Source organism: Lissotriton helveticus, chromosome 11 (assembly GCF_964261635.1).
Source record: "Lissotriton helveticus chromosome 11, aLisHel1.1, whole genome shotgun sequence".
Classification (NCBI taxonomy): Eukaryota; Metazoa; Chordata; class Amphibia; order Caudata; family Salamandridae; genus Lissotriton; species Lissotriton helveticus.
The window spans coordinates 654,520,329-654,537,618 of record NC_136072.1 but is presented as its reverse complement, the minus strand read 5'-3'; positions in this window follow the sequence as shown (position 1 = coordinate 654,537,618).

Sequence of the window (17,290 nt, the reverse complement as noted above, 5' to 3'; positions counted from 1 at the left end):
GTGGTCCGGGATTGTAATGGACGGACGCCCTATGATCAAGATGCAACCATTACTTTCAAAAGGGTGAATGCGCAGAGTAGGATCGAATATATAATTGTTGACTTAGACCTATGGCATAAAGGACAGGATAGTGACCACAATGCACTTGTTATGGGGTTAGTTGGCACGCCTAAATAATTAATTAATTCTGACTAAATAATTTAGCTCAATGTCGGTCCCCTGTGGTCACTACAAACAATAACAGGAGGATCAAATGGCCCCAAGGAGTCTCAGATGAGAATTCACTAGCTGGTATCTATACGGCGGTAGCTCAAATTCTTACTGCTATGGGAGATTCCTTCTCTAATGATGCAAGAATTATGACAATTTTCTTCACTTTATTAACAAGTATAAAATGCCACTTCTGTGGACATCAAAATTAATATAAATAGGCAAAGTGATGCGCCTTGATACACTGAGAACTGTCGACAAGCTAGAACAGAGTTAATTTCTGCGGTAATGCAAGGGTTTTTTACCCTTCCCTACCTCCATAGAGGTTGGGCCTTCCTAGTACCTTCTGTCTTATTGTTGTCTTTACACCAACTAAACCTTTATACTCCTTCTCCACAGCATGGCAGCTCATGCACCTCTTTACTCAGACAACCTTATTAAACAGTTATGCACAGGCCCCTCTCTTCTCTCAGATACTGCAGATACTCTTACTCTCACTCACTCTTCCCTCCCTGATCAACTTGAAAAACTAAAAAAGAAACAACTTTGCTTACAATTGATGATCTTAATGCTCACAGACTACTTGAAAGCAGAAGTAATCCCCTTGGGCCTCCAAGTCAGGAATATCCCGGGTATCTTCAACGATGACGCAAAATATATCTTGAATTTCAGCTACATTGGGACCACCTGATCCCGACACTGGTTAGTGTTAGGCATTGATATAGCCACAGAACCCCTAAAAAGCTTAGAATTAGAAATCGCTGATATTGAAAAGCAAATTCAGGACTCAAGCAGTACATTGGATGTCAAAAAACTATTAGGCCAAGTTAAAAAAAACATTGCTTACTTTCACAGAATAGAGCAGAATAAAAAGGCAAACAAAATTAAAAAAGATATTAAACTCTACAACGTAGAAAATAACTACCCCTACCTTCAGAAAGATTTTTACCACAATAGATCATACTCAAACCCCCGGAACAGCAGGCCCTGGGGAAGGTTCAATAAACACCAGAATCTAGTGGGCTTTTCAGACACCTCTACTGATTCCTCCGACAGCTCAGACCCAGGTGAAAGCTCAAGCACTGCAAGAAGGGGAGGCACTCATTCTAGCAATTTTTTAGGGAGAGGCCAATCCGATACACCCCAGCGAGGGCAAGTGAAGAAGACACAGAGAGGGTACAATCCATCAGGGGAACGCAGAACACGCAACAATTTCTACCAATGGTAGACCCCTCTTCTGACAGCATGACACCGACGGACATTATCCCTATTTTTAATCTGTCTAGACACACACTTGCTGAATACGAACTCTCTCCGCTCAAGAAAGGGCTCTCATTCGTACCCACCATCCGCCCCAACTTCAAGGAGCTACAAACTGAACTTCTTGGATTTTTTAGACGCATTCGCCTTAATGCTTTTTTCCAACTCCACCCCTCTCCTAGTGTCACTACCAACACTCCATTCCGCCCCCCCTCCACCTTCTCACCCACTGGTAGTATGTTACCGGCCGAAATCTTAACCTTTGAGAAGCTAGTACTGAAAGATCTATCCACCCTGGAGAACAAAAGAAGGTTTATCCCTTACAACATATCCCTTCAAGAGAAACAAGCTATAATATGCTCAAAAGCAATGACTCCCTGATCATCAAAAGCGCCGATAAAGGCGGTGGCATAGTCCTTCAGGAAATAGACACCTACAAGGCAGAAATCTTGCGCCAATTTGGAAACTCTGAACACTATCAAAGACTCCCCAGCAATCCAACTAAAGATATACAGGCAACTATACGCAAACTTACCACTGAAGCTGTCAATGACGGCTTCTTGAGTAAAAATAATATCATTTTCTAAACATCAAATCACCACGCACACCGGTCATCTACACCCTCCCTAAAGTCCATAAAAACACCACCAACCCACCTGGACGACCTATCGTTTCAGCGTGCAGCTCAATCCTGGAGCCTTTTGGCTCCTATGTTGATTTTTTCATCAGGGATTTTGTACCTACCACTGCCTGCTATGTTAGGGACAGCATGGCTATGATAAATCTCATTGAACACTATCCCTTTGACCCCACATCTGATACCCTGTGCACGATGGACGTCGAGTCTCTATACACAAATATTCCCCAGACAGCTGCCCTACTGGTCATACAGAAAGTACTCGACACACGTCCCCGTCTCCACTCGGTCCCAACACTATTCATTCTTCAACTTCTTGAACTCTGCCTTACAAGAAATTTCTTTATTTTTGATAACCTTTTTTACCAACAAATCAAAGGGACCTCCATGGGCGCAATTTTCGCGCCGAACCTGGCCATTCTGTTCATGGACCAATTAGAGACAGGCTCCATTCTTTGCCATACCAACCCTTTCTTTCCTGGCATTGCCTTATGGCGGAGATACATCGATGATATTGTCATCATATGGAAACATGACATCAGTACATTACACCAATTTCTCCATTGGCTAAATAATAACTGCTCTGGTTTATCATTTACCATCACTTCAGATAATTCCTCTATTGCCTTTTTTGACCTAACCATCTTTCACTCTGAGGGAGAATTGCTGACACGACTGTATAGAAAACCCACAGTACGTAATACACTTTTGAGCTATGACAGCAACCACCCGAGAGCCCTCAGAGATTCACTCCCCTACTCCCAATTTTTGAGAATCAGGTGCAGCTGTTCCTCTAAAGAGGATTACTTTAGAGAAGCCTCCATTCTTTCATCCAAACTCAAAGATCGAGGTTATCCAAAGCGGATAGTCAAAAACGCCTCCAAAAGGGCATGGTACTGTCCACGCGACGTCCTGCTGACCCCCAAACCCAAAACTGATCTGGAAAGGATATCTTGTGTTACCACCTTCTCGCCAGTATCTAACCAAGTCCGCAAAATGATAATAAAGCACTGGCCAATCATCAATGCAGGTAACCTCAGTATTGAAAAACCAGTGGTCACATTCCGTAAGAGCAGGAATTTGAAAGACCATCTGGTTAGAGCAGCACTACCCAATACTGAACCCAATACCACACTCCACTCTGTCTGGGGTTTAGCACCTATGGTGGGACATGTAAAATGCGGCTAAAGTAAAAAGTGTAACTTTCAATAACATCACTGTTAACTGCCGTACATTCACTAATTGTAACACCTGTAATGTGATCTACTTAATTCATTGTCCCTGTCTGAAAGTTTATATTGGTCAAACCACGCAGAAGGTGAAAACCAGAGTTGGGCAACATAGAAGTCGAATCAGGTGCAAAATGTCCAACGCTCCTCTGGTCGAGCACTTCACGGATGCCAACCACAATGAAGACGATATCCGGTGGACTGTCTTGAAAGCCCTCAAATTGCCACAAAGAGGAGGCAATATGGCGCAACTACTGAACCGTGAGGAATTCAAATCCATAATCCTTTTTGACTCAATCAGAAATGGCTTGAACCGAAACGAAGATTGGGCCACGTTGCTATAAGTATTTCAAAACATTAAGACTCTTACTCCTGACTTGTTAATCAGTTTCTGGCAAAATTGCCCAACAAAAGGTATTCATTAGTTCAGATCACCATTACATTCATGTCTTTTAATTTTGTAAATTTATGTACATTGGTTTCTGTTATTTTTCACCCAGACTGTTACCATATCTATTGCTTCCGCAATTGCTTCTCTAAATGTATTGATCAAGGTACACTGTCCAAATGTGAGAGACATTAATGAATGTTCAAATCACGCGCCGGGCACTTCACCAGTATCACCCCTGCTCCAGGACCCTTCACTTTTTCACACCATTCCAATATGGCTGCCCCAGTACACACCGAGTGCACTATAGTCCTTCCTCTCTTTTTCACACCATTCCAATATGGCTGCCTCAGTACACACCGAGTGCATATTAGTCCTTCCTCTCTTTTTCCTGACCATCCAAAATGGCGCCCTGTTTAGTCCTACTTGAATCAGTGCTCCTTGAACACTCTCGAGTACCTGCTGTCACGCCAGGAACCCCACGGCACATCGCTGGTGTCTCCTGATTCCAGCCATCATGCAATCCTAAAGTAAGCCCTAATCCCAGCCCGTGAATGGCCCCTTTCTGTCCAATTTCCTCTTACATTTTTTTTTAAAAGACTTATCCGCTCACGTAATTCACTTTCAGGAGCAAGTCCGGTACGGCACTCAATCAATCCCCAATCTTGGATACAGGAGCATACTGAGGAGAGCGGCCGCCGCCCTCTCCCTCCATTACCTCCAGGACAACCATTCATGTTGTTATCGCTACTTACAGAGGTATGCACTCCCTTGCGCCGGTTCACTGCGGCTCACTTTCTTTCACAGCCACGACCCGGATGATTCTTTTCAATTTAATTTAATTTAATTTCCCTTTTCAGCTGTGGCGATCTTATTCCGGCTATTTTGAAATCACAAACTCCAATTTTTTTATACTTCTGCCAACTGGTAAGCGTGTTATGGTCACACACTCACTGCGGCACCATCGTACGCCCGAAAAGGCAGTCACATTGCTGCGGTCTCAACAACACGTATTAGGCACATAGACTATCACTCTCGGTAACTCTCACCCGTGTGCCTGTTGACCACAATCCTCTTCCGCCGAGCTCAACACTTTTAATTAGTCATCACCACTCGTGCCCAGGAGAAACAACAGTTACAACGCAACTTTTACAACTGACTACTTTTACAACGCTACTATTACAACGCAGGATCTTTTACAACGACTGCCTTTACAACGCATGGCATTACATAGCAGATGCTATTACAACGCATGACATTACAACGTAAGTATAGGTAAGTTTATCCTTTTTAAATAATTTATTTAATTTGGGTTTAGGGGGATAGGGGTATTTTAAGGGTTCAGGGCTAGGTTTAGGATATGGGGTACAGGGGTATTTTAAGGGTTCAGGGCTAGGTTTAGGATATGGGGTACAGGGGTATTTTTAGGTTTCAGGGCTAGGTATGGGTTTTGGGGTACAGGGGTATTTTTAGGTTTCAGGACTAGGTATGCGTTTTGGGGTACAGGGGTATTTTTAGGTTTCAGGGCTAGGTATGGGTTTTGGGGTACAGGGGTATTTTTAGGTTTCAGGGCTAGGTATGGGTTTTGGGGTACAGGGGTATTTTTAGGTTTCAGGGCTAGGTTTGGGTTTTGGGGTACAGGGGTATTTTTAGGTTTCAGGGCTAGGTTTGGGTTTTGGGGTACAGGGGTATTTTTAGGTTTCAGGGATAGGTATGGGTTTTGGGGTACAGGGGTATTTTTAGGTTTCAGGGCTAGGTATGGGTTTTGGGGTACATGGGTATTTTTAGGTTTCAGGGCTAGGTATGGGTTTTGGGGTACAGGGGTATTTTTAGGTTTCAGGGCTAGGTTTGGGTTTTGGGGTACAGGGGTATTTTTAGGTTTCAGGGCTAGGTTTGGGTTTTGGGGTACAGGGGTATTTTTAGGTTTCAGGGCTAGGTTTGGGTTTTGGGGTACAGGGGTATTTTTAGATTTCAGGGCTAGGTATGGGTTTTGGGGTACAGGGCTATTTTTAGGTTTTAGGGCTATGTTTGGGTTTTGGGGTACAGGGGTATTTTTAGGTTTCAGGGCTAGGAATGGGTTTTGGGGTACAGGGGTATTTTTAGGGTTCAGGGCTAGGTTTGGGTTTTGGGGTACAAGGGTATTTTTAGGTTTCAGGGCTAGGTTTGGGTTTTGGGCTACAGGGGTATTTTAAGCGTTCAGGGCTAGGTTTGGGTTTTGGGGTACGGGGTATTTTTAGGTTTCAGGGCTAGGTATGGGTTTTGGGGTACAGGGGTATTTTAAGGGTTCAGGGCTAGGTTTGGGTTTTGGGGTACGGGGTATTTTAAGGGTTCATTTAAAAAAAATAACAAACAAAATTACTTAAATTAATAAAATTAAATAAATTACATTATTATTACTTATTATATATTTAAAAATGATATACTTACCTATACTTACGTTGTAATTGCATGCGTTGTAATAGCATCTGCTATGTAATGACATGCGTTGTAAAGGTAGTCGTTGTAAATGATCCTGCGTTGTAAAATTTGCGTTGTAATGGTATGCGATGTAAAAGTTCCTGTTGTAACGTCATACATCCGTGCCCAGTCATCCTCACTTTAGATCCCTTTGCGACCTAAGCCAACGGGCCTTAGTCGCTTGACGCCTCAATTCACTTCACACCCCACACCCTGCGGCACATCCGGCTCCACGCCGTTATTAGTCACAATCAGTACCATGTGTTCCAATCCCGGACTCCACACACCATTCATTCTTGCTTGCCCACGAATGTCTGAAAGAGAATGATGAATTGTCTATGCCTTAAATTCGCTGCCGCAGTGTAACTTTTTTTTCAAATGTTTGTCATTGGTTCTTATAGGCCATATTTCTTCCTTTTGTTCTCCTTGTGTTTATCCTGACAGGCACAAACATGTTCTGAACCAGGCAAATGTTATTTTCTAGTCCTGATGATGATCCCAGTTAACCATGAGCAAGGGATCGAAACGTTGACATTTCTAAATAGAACCACAAATGTCCATTGTGCCTACCTGTTGTGGTATCTATTCTTGGTCAAAACTTGCTGTTATTTAAAACTGAATACAGGTGGCCAAAGCTCAAAGTCTTTGCCTGTATTTCTGTTTTGGTTCGATTTTCTGTATTGTTCCCCCATTCCCCCACACTTCCCGGTTCTTTAAAGGTACAGGCTTGTGCCTCACTATTTATGCTGTTCAAAGTATTTCTGACTTTATTCTCTCCATTGTAAAAATAAACCTCCATTGTCCGGCTGGACACTGGATGGCAAGAGTAACCCATCGATGGTTAAATTCTAATTATTTTGTGTACATGATTATTTGCTTAGGACCTTTGTTCCTTGAAAATGTAATTAAAGGAATCAGTGGAGATTATGCAGAGAGAAGAAACGTCTATAGCAAATCGCAGGCTGAGGCAAAGAGAAACCGGGAGGAAGAGAATTGTGCACCCCAATAGAGGCAACTAGCAGCTTGAAGGACTTCCAGTTATTCTGGCATCTAGTCTCCAAACCAATTTGGTCAAAGAGGAGGACTTCTTTTTCTATCAACATGTCTGGAAAAATAATTTCCGAAAATTATACATTGGGGATGACTGAGAGTCCGACAATGATAACATCAAGGATGGCATGGTTTCTTCTCTTGGGCCAGTAGTAGGGGATCTAGTCAATTTGACCATGAAAGAGACTGTGGCTGCAATTAGTACACTGCAACCTGGAAAAGCACCAGGTCTAGACAGAATACCCTGAGATCTCTACCATTCTGAGCCAAATATATGGGGCCTATTATTGCTTTTATTATATAGCTTTTAATGCTATTGCATGAGGGGAGGATATCCCAGAGACCTGGACGGTTGCAAAAAGAATTCCCATTTTTAAGAAAGGGTAAAAAATTAGACCCTTCCAATTATAGGCCTACTAGCCTCATAGATAGCGCAATGAAAGTCTTCTGAAAATGGATCCTTAATCATTTACAATCTTGGATAGAGGAAAAAACATTCAGTCTCAATTGCAATCTGTTTTTAGGGCATCCAGAAGCACTTTGGACCTGGTGTTTCAAATGTTACTGCTTCTACAGAAGGAAGGTACAATTAAGAAGGAACACCTGTATTTTTGCTTGTGGATCTCAAATCAGCCTTTGATCCATCAATCATGTTAAACTATGGGCTGCCTTTAGGGACCTTGGGTTGCCTAGTGATGTATTATAACTTTTAGTGCGTCTGCATCAAGATAACTATGCCCACGTGAGATGGAGCACGGGAGGAGTTTAATCCAAGAATGAAAGTGTATTAAAAGTAGTACAACAAGGTTGTGTTTTGGCCTCAACCTCCTTTACTCTATACATGAATGGCTCAGCAATGTTTTATATGATCCTCCCAAATTAGCAGGTTGACTAATTCTCTCCCTTCGATTCACTGCTTATCTTCAAAACCACAATGGGCACTCAGAATGTTTTGCATAGGTTTGTATTAGCATGTAATGGCCAGGGACTTCGAACCAACTATTCTAAATCCAAGTTTATGGTCTTTAACTCACATAAATCTTTCAAAGGGAAATTGAGGCTGGGTCTAAATATCTTAGATCAGGTTAAGGTTTTTGACTGTCTGGGAGTTTGATTAACTAGGAATCTGACATGGTCATCGCAGATACAAAAGAGCACCTATACAATTCAGCAGTTAGACAGTGCAATTGTTAAGAAACATAATCAATCTGTTTTATGCCCAATTTACCCTGTGATCGGCAAGAGGATTTGCGGCTGCCCTTTATGGTGCCGAACTGTGGGGCATGGAACATTTGAAACAATTAGAGGTGGCGGAAAATACATTTGTAGAATCAATCCTAAATCTAACAATAAATATGCCACTGCTTCCGGTACACATAGACCTAGGGCTAAAGACGATCTCACTCACTACAGTTTTGAAGGTCCTAGTGTTCTTGGTTAGACTGTTGACGAGTAATACTCAGATCCCTGTCAAGAAAGCTGTAGATGAATTACATACTCTTGAAAAACAAGTTGGGCTACTTGGTTGGTTTAAGGAGGTTAAGCAGTGGTTGTATAAATAATGAACGGGGGTCCTGTGGGAGGATCCAAAATCCAGGACTGATAAAGTGCTCCCCAAACAAACAAAAAAGATTTTGGGATTATACTGAGCTCGCATGTTTTAACAATGTTACGCCAGACACTTAAACTGATGGATTTTTATATTTAAAAAAAATGTCAGTTCCACATTTTTATAGATGAAATTGAACCTCCACACTCATGTGCACATTATTTACAATTAAGGGTTGGGGTTTTACCACTGAATGCCACCAAAAGTAAATGGAAAAATGTGCCTGTAACCCCTCTGTGCCCTCTGTGTAGCTTAAGTTCAGAATCAATTGAACATTTTGGGGCTTATTACAATGTTGGTCTGAGGTTCCACTGAATGACACAGAGGTAGAAACGAGACCGACCAATCTCCAGTCGGTAGTCTTGACCGTCTAATTTTGTTGCGACCGCACATGGTGTGGTCGTATTCCCACATTTGAACCTATAGGCACACGTGTTACAGCAGTAAACCGACTGTAGCACAAGCTCCCATAGAGAAATGGGAGGTTGTGTTAATCCCTGCACCTCATGGTAAAGACCACAAGGTGCAGGGATGATGGTGCCCCCTCTGCCCCCAACTGGAGGCCGAAAACAGAAGGGGGCCCTGCAAGGGGCCCCCAAACATGCTTTCCGACAGATTTTCATGTCGGAAAGCCCAGCATGCAAAACCTGCCAGAAACTGTGCATCGTAATATGCACGTTGTAAAACACCATCCATTTGGATAACGGACCGTTCCGACTGCCCGTCGGAAGCCAGCCGGGATGACCGCCCGGTTTCAATTTCGACCGTGCATCATAATCTGCATGGCATAAAATGCCAACCATTTGCATTAAGGGCCTTTCCGACTGGCCGACGGGCTCCTTGAGCCCGTCGGAAGCCAGCAGGAATAACAGCCCAGTTTCAATTCCAAACGGCTGTATTGTAGTCAGCCGGTCGGAATTGAAACCGACGATCTCGGTCGTAAAGGCTCTGACCTAAGGTCAGAGGCTTATATGAACGAGATCAAATAAGGCCCCCTAATGTTTATCTGCCTCAATTATGCTCCTTCAAATAATCCACAGATGCCGTACGTGTCTTTAAATCCAACACAACTAAATGGTTTGTGTTTACAATAATGATATGTTTGCAATATGCTTGGCACATCAGGATTAAATTGTTATCTACCAATTAGTAACCAATATGTGTAATAAATGCTGTTAGGAGTGGCTCCTCCCCAATACCTGTTAGAATGATTGTATTAGTCTGCAACAAAACTGGTGATCCCCCATGATGGAATTCATATGCTTTTTTCCTGACTCTATAAGAGGCTTTCCCCACAGAAATTTCTGCTTGATAAATACTTTATGTGTTATCTCTTTAATTAAGACTTAGGGCCAGATGTAGGTAATTCCTATTTACCGACTCTTAAATACCGAATCATACCGATTCGGTATTTAAGAGTAGGTAAATAGGAAGGAGGCCTATGTAGGTAATTCTTATTTTTCATTTACCGATTCGGTAAGATTTGGTATTTACCGATTCTGTAAATACCGAATCGGTATTTCACATTGATTCCTATGGGCCTTGAAGCCCTTAGGAATCAATGGGAAATACAGATTCGGTATTTACAGAATCGGTAAATACCGAATCCTGGCAAGGGGGAACGGGGTGTCACTTTGACACCCTGTAGCACCCCAATTGCAGGCTTGTGTGCCATGTGGCACACATACATGCCCTAAGGGCATGTCTGTGTGTCACATGGCATAGGTGTACATGCACAGATGTGCATGTACACTGGAATTCGGTATTTTACCACCAATTAGGATTGGGTGGTAAAATAAGAATTCCTAAGGGCCTGTGGCACTGCAAACTGTGCCACCTACATATGGATTTACAGAATCGGTATATTTACCGATTCGGTAAAATACCGAAGTGGTAAATTTACCGAATCGGCAAATATACCGATTCTGTAAATAAAGACCCACCTACATCTCAAAAGCCAAATACCGGTCGGTAACGGCCGAAATCGGCCGTTACCGACCGGTATTTGGCTACCTACATCTGGCCCTATAATCCTGATGCTTTTATAATGTGCCTATATGAATATTTTTTCTTATAAGCTTTTATTGTACCATGTGAGCTGGTTTGGATTTTTTATGTGAATGATCATTAATTGATCAAATACAATTACTAATTACTACTGCTATTCCCATTCTAGTCAGTACAACAGTAGGGAAAGTATTGGTTTGCAGAGGGGTAAAATTTACTATTCCAACTCCAATAATGCAACAGGAGGGAAAATGTTGAATTGCTGGAGGGGTAAAATTTAGTATTTCGACTCCAGTCATTACAAAAGTGTTGGATAGCGGAGGGGTAACATTTACTATTCCCACTCCAATAAGTGCAACAGTAGGGAAAGTGTTTGATAGTGGAGGGGCAAAATGTATTATTCCCACTCCAGTCAATACAACAGTAAGTGAAATGTTGATTTCGGAGGGGTGACATTTACTATTCTCACTCCAATAAATACAACAGTATGGAAGGTGTTGTAAAGGGGAAGGGTAAAAGGTACTATTCCCACTCCAGTTAGTTCAACATTAAAGACAAGCAAAATATCTTGAACACATTTTTTTAACTTAAAACCAAAGTAAATAAAAAAATATATAAATATGTCGAAAACTAAAATACAAATATATTTAATATTAAAAAAATGTAAACATGAAAACATATTTCAATGTTAAATATGTGTCACAAATTCCTACAAATATTGTTAAAAATAAAATACAAAAACAATTTTCATACAAATAAATATTTTTATTTAGAAATTAATAATTAACAAGAACATGGGGGCCCTAGAGGGCACTCAGTGAAATGGCTGCACTTTAGTGCAGCTCTGCCAGGTAGAAACTAATCGATCAATAATCCTGCATCCCCTGCAACAAAAATAAATATAAACGGCGGGACGAGTACGCACTACCTTCGAGGCTGCCGTCAACAAGTGTAGAATTCTGAAAGCACCCCTGATTGTGGTGAAAACTTGTAGATTCGCGGCTCGGGCCCTAGACCACAAAATGACGGCTTAACAATCGAGCGAAGTGATGATACCCAGAGGACGGGGAAATGCTGCGGCTGACACTGGCGGCAGGCAGCGGAAGCTTGCATCACTACCCGGCACCCTTCCGGAGGAACTGATGACTGGTTGCGGAGAGGACAAGGGGCAGCACCAGCGGACCTAGCTGCCCTTCTGACCCAGCCCCTTCACCTCCGGACTAGAGCGGCCCCTCAAAGAAGTGTGCAAGACCCTGCCAGGAACAGCGGAACAAGACCGTGGAGGACCTACTGCCACCAAGGTAACACAAATGCTGCGGAGACAACTAGCAGCGCATCTGGGTGCTGGGGAGGCCACCAGAGCCCGTTCTCACTATCGACGCCCATACCTGGGCCTCAGATTTCCCCATGGGGCACTAACATTTAACCCCATGCCGCAGGGCAGACCAGAACATCAAAGGCGGCGAGCCCCCTCACCGCGACTACCACTACAGTTGAGGCAAGCTCAATACAAGTGGTACACAATACACTGGCATGTTGGAGGTGGGCACTGGCCTTCCCCACTCAACCTCATCATTAGGCCTTCCCCAGACAGGCCCTGTAGTAGAGGAGGACGCTTAAACATCTTCACCACTGCAAGGCCACTGCACCAACGTGACACCCACCCAACAAGTGAGGGGGTTGCATTACATCTCTGCCCCGGCTGAAATTCGCTGACTGGCATTTGGGACCTCCTTTAACTGTGGCACCTGCTAAATCAGACAGTTCTTGAGGGATCTGCCTACTCTCCTGCACCGTCAGGCCACGAGGAAACCCTAGCTCTCTGGAACTGACTTGGTACCAACCCTGAAGCGCCCTTACACCTGTTCGCTTAACAGACGATTCTACCTGACAACACAACAGGTGGTAAGCTCAGGTACATGCAGATCTCTAACTGACTGGGGCACTGGGGCAAGTGCTTTTCTTATCTACATACGTTCAGTGAGAGTTAAGGATGCAAAAGGTGCAAAACTGAACGCGGCTAGCCTCACCTCACATTTGAGTCCCGCAGATCCACCAAGTCACAACAGCAGGCCACCTCTGATTCAGAAATGGACGCCCCCTCTGACAGTCTTTCCACAATTGAAAAAACACTGCTGGCGGTGGAGACTAGCCTACAAACTATTGATGACAAGATAGATAGTTTAAATTTAAGAATAGATCATATGTCCACCAAACTGGACAAACACGCTCTGCGCTTGGGCGAAGCAGAAACATGTATTCAGATGCTGAGGATGGTTTGCAACAGATGTCCACAAACTGATGATGGAGAAAGTGCTGGCTGTAATACAGGCCAAAAATGAAGACTTGGAAGCCAGATGAAGATGGAGCAACCTACGGATTACGGGCCTTCCGGAGTCCACCAACACCGGCGGCCTTGAAACATATATTGAGACTTTGCTCTGGACACTCTTTGGGGCCGAACACTTGTCGCCAATGCTCATATTGGAGCAAGCAGACCACTCCCTGGCGACCCGTCCTCCACTGGGTGCTCCACCACAACCTATAATTGCATGGCTACTCAATTACAGAGACTGAGACACTTCTCACAACTAGCCAGAGAACAGGGGAACGTTGTCCATGAAGGGAACTCCCTGGCTTTCTATCCCAACTTCACTGCGTCACTGAAGGCTGTGAGAAATGAATATCAACCAGTGAATCAGATCCTCATGGCGAAAAGGTCCCCTACACGATGCTGTACCTGGCGCGACGCCGCATTGACCTGAATGGCAAATCAAAGATCTTCACCATGCCAAAATCTGCGATGGACTACACAAAGACTCTAAAGCGAAATAACAAATCATCTACCAGTCCCTCAGATGATGACAGCGATGGCTCCTCGCATGCAGCCACGGAGTGTGAAACTGTTGATATTGGGGAAACTTCAGGCTCCTAGTGATGGAGTTTGACAATCTTCTGTCGTGCGATCCGGACACCGACACTATCTTATTCATGCCTCCGGCCATTGCCATCTGAGTCAAAGACCTGAACTTTGGCCATGCAGATCTGTGCTAAGAAGGCGAAGGTACCGTATTTTTATACGGTCCCGAAAAATCCGTAAGGAGACAAGACCACCACCTAGACGCCCGATAGTATCAGGGATCAATTCCCTTCTTGAACCGCTATCTAGGTTTTGTGATTTTTTCTTAAACCCCAAGGTCCAAGCGTCCTCCACCTACATAAAGGACACAAAACATCTCCTTAACTTCATCAAGAATACTGATTTTGACCCTACCATCCAACTCCTAATAGGATTGGATATCGAGAGTCTATACACAAGCTTTCCACAGGACGATACCTTACAAATGCTCAGGAACATGCTCCATGAAACCACCTGGGAGCCTACAACACAGAGGGAATTCGTGCGCCACCCTAGCTCTTAAACATAATATTTAGAATTCTTAGGAAATTTCTACTTGCAGACAAATGGGACATTTATGGGCAATGGTTTTGCCCCCAGCGTAGCTGGCCTCTACGTATACCAGTTTGAGAAACAACACATCCTGGCAGCTACCAACCCATACAGCACCAATATCCAAATTTGGCGACACTACATTGACGATATCCTTATGATATGGACAGGGCAGATCAACATCCTCGACAATTTCCTGACGTGGCTAAACCAGCTGGACCCCTTCCTATGGTTCACTAGTAGTGCAAGCAACTCCACAATAGCCTTCCTGGACCTAAACATTGAGGCAACAGAGGGGGTAAACTACAGACTACCACATATCCCAAACCTACATTGCGCAATTCCTTGCTGCAGTTCGATAGTGTCCACCTGAGGGCCCTCAGAGAAACCTGCCATACTGCCAATTTCTATGGATACGCCGTAACTGCAGTCTCACCTGAGACTACAAACAGCAATCCTCTGAACTAGCGGACAAACTATGAGCACGCGGGTACCCGGAGAAGATAATTAACGCTACCAAGAAGAGGGCCCCCAACCAAGAAAGGGACGTCCTCCTAGAGGACACCCCACGAGACAACACCAGGACACGCTTGACCTGCGTCACCACCTACAACATGGCCTCTAATCAAGTAGCCAAGATACTTAACAAGAACTGGCACATAATAAACAGTGTCACTATGAAATGGGAACGCCCACTATTGGCATACAAAAAAGCTGGCAGCCTTCTAGACCATCTAGTCTTCACCAGACCACCTATACCCAGAACTCCAGCACCTAACACTGTTCTTAATGCGTGGGGGCCCCAAGGCATCGTAGGTCACTATCCCTATGGTGACTGCAGTGTCTGCCACCTTACAAAAGCAACCAGAAATTTGAATCTGGAGACAGGTAAAACATGGCAACAGCTTCGCAACACTAACTGCAACTCCAACACTGTCATCTACTTGATTACCTGTGCGTGCAGCCTACGGTAGGTAGACATGACGAGCTGCAAAGCAGAACCCGCATTGTGGAACATCGAAGCACCATCCGAAGTAGAAAAAACATAAGCAAACTAACAGACAACTTCATCCAAGCAAACCATACCCCAAATGACGTACACTGGACTGTCATAGAACAAATGGACAGACAGACCCAGCCAAACAACAGGACTCTTCTTCCTAAGGGGCAGCGTTGAATCTATCACCTTTCCACGAATGTCACAGGGTTAAATGACAACATACCCTGGAATAGCCTGAATCCTACCTAAAACCACAGCATCATGCACGTCGGAACTTCCTACTTCCAAAGAGGCCAAATCTGGACATCATACCATCACTACTGTGAAAATAACACTATAAAACTCCTTGTCTTTTCTCCCAATTGGCCATCAGGAACCACATTACCACCTGAGTGCCAAGAGTACTACTTGACCTATTGACTGAAATATCCTCTTTCCACACTACAGTGTGATTTCAAGTGTATGTCTACACTACACCCAACTTTTCTTCTCTTTTTTGTGATATGTTCTAAATTAACATAAATTTTTTCAGCAGCCATACTAAGAAGGCACACTCAAACTGATAATATCAACACCTGCTGACTTTAGCGGTACCTCCAGGTCTTTTATAAATTTACATTTTATCTTTTTTTTTTGCACACACATGCTCTTGACACTCCCACAGGGGCGTGCTTTTTTTCTATATCTACACTCCCACAGGGACGTGTCTTTCCTCTATGTCTATTCTCTCCTACAGACTCACGGGAAGATAGCTTAAACCAGCACCTGAAACCCATTGAACCAGTCAGAGTGGTTCCCAATTAACCAAACTCGCTGACACCTGTTAAAACGAGCAGAGTATTTAAACCACTGCTCAGCTCCACTCATTCTACCACGAAGCTGCAAGGCGGCTGAAGCAGGTATCGAGGAGGGTCCTAGACCTTGACAAAGTAAGTGGGAATTTCCTAATGGGTACGCTCTAACAGACCCTCACAGTCTAACATGAGGGTCAGTTTTTAAATCACTTTTGTCTTCTCTTTTAACTTTAGTCACAAAAAGTGTGATTATAGGTCAGGCCCCCACATGGAACTCATGGGGCATTTTACGGATATTGTCTGAGTAAGATATGTTGCTTTTCGCGTCTTCGGTTCAAGTCATACGATGGACCATGCTATGCGCATCCTTGATTATCACTCGGTACCCCATAAATTACCAGGCGTCTACTTTAACCAATTATGCCACCCTCCATCCTCACTGTGCCATTGACCGCATAGGAGCACGGACACTCCGCTCCAATAACATCTATACCAGTATGTTAAATGTTTCTCTGTATGTTTGCGCCATTAGAGAAAATCCTCCTCTACCACATACCACACCTTAGCGCATGTGTCACATTTATGGACTTCAAATAACACAGTTTTAGGCCATTCACTCTGCACTACACATAGGTCCTGAAGAAAGTCATACCACTAAGAGAGCATAGCTGAAACATTTTGACTGACTTGGATATTGGAGTTACCTAACATCTCCTTGAAAATCCGCCTCTCGTTTTTATCAACTGCCAAGGGCCCATTGATTAAAATAGTCTTTTTCATCCCAGGGACCCTTAGGACAGCTTTTTTAACATTCACTCACTCCTTCTTTCTGTACTCTCACAGCACAAAACCAGCTCCTCTGTATCCAGGCGTTATAGCACACCCAAGGTGCACTTGGTGCCTTGGGTGGGGCCCGATGATGAAGCTTGTTACCAACTAGGTTGGTGAGTGAGGGCTTTACTATAAACATATTGTGTTTTCTTTCCAAAACAAACATACGCTAGGATCACCCACTCCAGAGCTAGTTCTCTCTGATAAAACATATATACCAGGGGAAGTGAACTGGCTCCAGTACCTTTTCTACCTCTCCTTTTGATTCTTATTATTATGTTGTACAAGTCATTGCCTGTTTACTTTCTTACTTTTGCTGATAAGCGTGAGGTAACTTTGCTTTCACCACTGCTTTTCCGTCCACCTC